Source organism: Microcebus murinus, unplaced genomic scaffold (genome assembly GCF_040939455.1).
Source record: "Microcebus murinus isolate Inina unplaced genomic scaffold, M.murinus_Inina_mat1.0 scaf017_hap2_Mmur4.0, whole genome shotgun sequence".
Taxonomy (NCBI): Eukaryota; Metazoa; Chordata; class Mammalia; order Primates; family Cheirogaleidae; genus Microcebus; species Microcebus murinus.
In genome coordinates this window covers 101510-106372 of record NW_027438963.1, presented here as the reverse complement: position 1 = coordinate 106372, position 4863 = coordinate 101510, and the positions used below count along the sequence as shown (strand labels likewise).

Genomic DNA, 4863 nt, shown 5'->3' with positions numbered 1-4863 from the left:
TCTACTCCTGGTGCCCCTCCATCCAGGGGCCAGACCTTAAAGAGTCACCCGCAAGAGAATCCTGGTCCCAAAGGAGCCTTCTGGGGGACCCCTGCTGAGAGAGGTTGTGGGCCTGGCCCGCTGGGGCTCTGCCCGACCCAGGGCTGAGAGATGCAACCTCCCAGCTCTGGGTCCCTGCAGGAAGTGTTGGCAAGCACAGGGCCAGTCCTCCAAAGGCCCAGGTGCAGGGAGCCCAGGCCAAGCAGCCTGTGGAAGAAGCCACATGCTGTGCCACCCCGGGGAACACGACTGCAGGCCACGGCCCTTCCCACCTCCTCCTCCTCCTCCTCCTCCTCCTCCTCCTCCTCCTCCTCCTCCTCCCACCCCGCCCCCGCCCCCGCCCCCACATGGCACAGGGCCCAGAGACACCTCAGACACTTGCTACCCAAAGTGCAAAGGGCATCAGTTGCTCCTCCAAACCCCCCCCCCAGCCCAGCAGACCGCGTTGTCCAGCCAGCCCCCGGGCCTCCCTGGGGAGCCCAGCACAAAAGTGCAGACACCCACCGGACCCTCAATCTCAGTTTTCGGATGTTTTTGCCACTCTAAGGACCCGCAGGCCAGCTGGGCCTTCTGGCAGGACAGAGAGCCCCGGAATCCGACGTGGAGAGCTGGGTGTACGTCCCCATGAGGAGGCGGTCCCCACCTCCGCGGCTATCCCCTTGCGGGGAGCGGCAGCCGCGGGGCCTCAGAGAAGACACCAGGCTGGGCCCCCACGGCACAGCGGGAGCACGTCCCCCGCAGGCCACTTAGCGACGGCGGCCAGCCGGCGGACGGTTGGGTTGCGCGAGACGCTGCGGCCGCCCTGCTACCGGGTTCCTGGGAGGGCGTCCTGGAACCAGCGTCCACACCAAGCCCTTGGAAGGCCCAGGCGACGGAGGAGCCCCGTCAGGCAGGGGCCGAGGACGGTGACGGCCCGGGCGGGGAGGAGCGTGTCAGGCAGGGGCAGAGGACGGTGACAGGTGACAGGCCGGGCGGGAAGGAGTCAGTCAGGCAGGGGCCGTGGAGGAGACGGGCTGGGTAAGGGTTAGGGTTAGTGTCAGGGCACAAGTCACAATCGCAAAGACCTGGAAGCCACCCGAGTGCCCATCGACCCACGAGTGGGTAAGTAAAATGTGGCCCGTGGACACCACGGAGTGCTATTCGGCTATGAGGAGCAGCGGTGAGGGGGCACCTCTCGTGGTTCTCCTGGCCAGAGCTGGAACCCGTTCCAGTAAGCCAAGTATCCCAAGAATGGACACACGAGCACCACGTGCTCGCGCTCACCAGCAAATGGGTACGAACCGATGGACACCTAAGTGGACACAGAGGAATCACCTTCTTCGGGTGGGTGTCGGGCGGGTGGGGGGAGGGGATGGGCATACACATCCATTAGGAATGGGGTGGGTACGCACCGACTGGGGGATGGGCGCACTTGAAGCTCTGACCCGAGGGGGGAGGCTGGGAGAGGGCAACGCACCCGACCTTAACATTGGTGCCCCCACAATATGCTGGAACAACATGAGAGGTAAATGAATAAGAACACGGGGGGGGGGGGAGGGGGGCACGGGCAACACATGTCACCTTAACACTTGGACTCCCATCATCTGCTTGAAAAGAGAGAGAAAAGAAAATGCAATAATAGAGATAAGAGACACTTTTTAAAAATAATGAATCCGGCCGGGCGCTGTGGCTCACGCCTGTAATCCTAGCTCTTGGGAGGCCGAGGCGGGCGGATTGCTCAAGGTCAGGAGTTCAAAACCAGCCTGAGCAAGAGCGAGACCCCGTCTCTACTATAAATAGAAAGAAATTAATTGGCCAACTGATATATATATAAAAAATTAGCGGGGCATGGTGGCGCATGCCTGCAGTCCCAGCTACCCGGGAGGCTGAGGCAGAAGGATCACTCGAGCCCAGGAGTTTGAAGTTGCTGTGAGCTAGGCTGACGCCACGGCACTCACTCTAGCCTGGGCAACAAACCGAGACTCTGTCTCAAAAAAAAAAAAAAAAATGAATCCGAAGAGAAAAGTAAAAGGAGGCCTGTGGAGCAGGTCTGGGTGTGACTCCGGATCCCCGAACATCAGGTGCCACCACCAAAGATTCCTACGTGTAGCCCATAGAACCCCAAAAGCAACGGGAGGAGTTCTGGTCACATACTCCCTCAAAATGACATCCTGGCCTTCTTCTGGAACTCCCTCCCCTCTCAGACTCTCAAGGTTTCCTCCAGCGTGTCGGCTCCCACAGAGCAGACCTTTGGTCTGAGACCTGACTGTCCAGAAGCCAGGCATGCTGCCGCGTGGCGGCGGTGTCACGGCTCGGGACAAGAGGAGGCCCCACGGTGCGGGCTGGGGCGCCAGGCACCGCGGCGGGCGCCGAGGGTGGGGGTCCCCCCCACCCCGGGCCGCCCCCGCACTCCCAGAAACGCGACAGAACCAGAGGCAAAAAAAAAAAGAAGAAGCCTACGGCACCCGGTATTCCCGGGCGGTCTCCCATCCAAGTTCTAACCAGGCCCGAGCCTGCTTAGCTTCCGAGACCAGACGGGATCGGGCGCGTTCGGGGTGGTGTGGCCGTGGACGGCGGAGGGCGCCCCTGCCCCGCTCAAGAAGCCGAGCCTCTCTGCGCTTCCCCGCCGCCTCCTCCCGCCCCAGGCCCCGCGCCGGGTCGGGCCTGTTGAGTTCGCCGGCCGGGTCCCGCGGGCTCCGAGGGACGAAGGTGACAGGCGGGGCGGGCAGGGAGCGGCGGGCCGGGGTTGGGGGCTGTCTCTGTATACACACACACTCACACGCACTCACTCACTCACTCACACTCACACAAGATGCGCCTCCACGGCTGGACCCGCCAAGGTGGAGACCTTCAAGCCCCCCTCCTCTCCTTGCCTGGCCTCCTTCACCTCCCCGCCCCCCACCCCCAGCGCGCCGGGGCCGCTGACTGCGCACGGGCGGGAGGGGCGGGGCGCTCGCCCTTTGACCCCAGCCAGGGGCGGCCCTCCCCCACAACCCCTTTCAGCTGCGCCCCCCACCCTGTGGCCTGGCGGCCGCCTATTCCCCCGGGCCAGGGCTGGGGCACAGCGCACGGGGGAGGGGAGCCAGTGTATGGGGCGTCTCTCTCTCTCGGGATGTGTCCCATGGGTGGGGTGGGGTGGCGTGGTTTGTGGGGCGCTGAAGAAATCAGTCCCCTCCATCTCCTCCCTCTGGAAAACACCCAAGCCCTTGGAGAACTGCCCGCACCTCTACCTACCGTGGGGGCCGGGACCCTCCTCTGTGTCCTCCTGTGGCCCAGTCCAAGGGGCCTGGGCCTGGCCGGGGCTGCATTGGACCCCAACCACCCTGGCGTGTGGACTCGCCAAAAATCGGTGATTAGATATTGGATTCCAGCGTCATTGAGGTCATTTCACTAATGAGTGCACCGCAAAGAGTTTCCTAATCCATCTGTGAGGGTGGCAACCGAAAGAGAATTTTAGAGCTGACAGAATAGGCGAGGAAAGGCATAGGAGATTTCCACACCCAGTAAGGAAGCCTTTCCCGAAGTGGAAGAAAGAAAGGAGCAAACAGAGACACCGGTAGCCCGCCCGGATCAGAGTCTGCCCCTGAGAGAAAGTACCCTGACCAGGTTCACCCGTGGGTGGGTCGCGAGCTAGCGGCATTCAGAAGAGCGAGGCCCGCAGTCTGTGCAGAAGACACCTGCACTCGGGTGTGTGTGGCGGCACAATTCACAAGCAGCTCCAGATGTTAAACCAAGGAGAAGCCAGGGAGTTCCCAACGCCCCAGGTGTCCTCAGCCCACGACTGGCTGCTGTGGGAATGCGAAGCCCGGCTCCTGGTCTCAGAGCGGGGCAACCAGGAGGTGTGATGTCCACCCCGGCGTTCCCAGGAGGATCAGACTGAAGCTGGGACTTGGCCTGAAAGTGTCCCCTCGCATGGCCACCCCCTTCCCCTTCCTGCTCCTCTACTCCTGGTGCCCCTCCATCCAGGGGCCAGACCTTAAAGAGTCACCCGCAAGAGAATCCTGGTCCCAAAGGAGCCTTCTGGGGGACCCCTGCTGAGAGAGGTTGTGGGCCTGGCCCGCTGGGGCTCTGCCCGACCCAGGGCTGAGAGATGCAACCTCCCAGCTCTGGGTCCCTGCAGGAAGTGTTGGCAAGCACAGGGCCAGTCCTCCAAAGGCCCAGGTGCAGGGAGCCCAGGCCAAGCAGCCTGTGGAAGAAGCCACATGCTGTGCCACCCCGGGGAACACGACTGCAGGCCACGGCCCTTCCCACCTCCTCCTCCTCCTCCTCCTCCTCCTCCTCCTCCTCCTCCTCCTCCTCCTCCTCCTCCCACCCCGCCCCCGCCCCCGCCCCCACATGGCACAGGGCCCAGAGACACCTCAGACACTTGCTACCCAAAGTGCAAAGGGCATCAGTTGCTCCTCCAAACCCCCCCCCCAGCCCAGCAGACCGCGTTGTCCAGCCAGCCCCCGGGCCTCCCTGGGGAGCCCAGCACAAAAGTGCAGACACCCACCGGACCCTCAATCTCAGTTTTCGGATGTTTTTGCCACTCTAAGGACCCGCAGGCCAGCTGGGCCTTCTGGCAGGACAGAGAGCCCCGGAATCCGACGTGGAGAGCTGGGTGTACGTCCCCATGAGGAGGCGGTCCCCACCTCCGCGGCTATCCCCTTGCGGGGAGCGGCAGCCGCGGGGCCTCAGAGAAGACACCAGGCTGGGCCCCCACGGCACAGCGGGAGCACGTCCCCCGCAGGCCACTTAGCGACGGCGGCCAGCCGGCGGACGGTTGGGTTGCGCGAGACGCTGCGGCCGCCCTGCTACCGGGTTCCTGGGAGGGCGTCCTGGAACCAGCGTCCACACCAAGCCCTT

General features: G+C 63.6%; 1 pseudogene; it reads right to left on the bottom strand.

Annotated features, from left to right (window-relative positions):
- Positions 1-2471: 2471 nt before the first annotated feature.
- LOC142867555 (uncharacterized) lies at positions 2472-2590 on the bottom strand (annotated as a pseudogene).
- Between the last annotated feature and the right edge of the window lie 2273 nt (positions 2591-4863).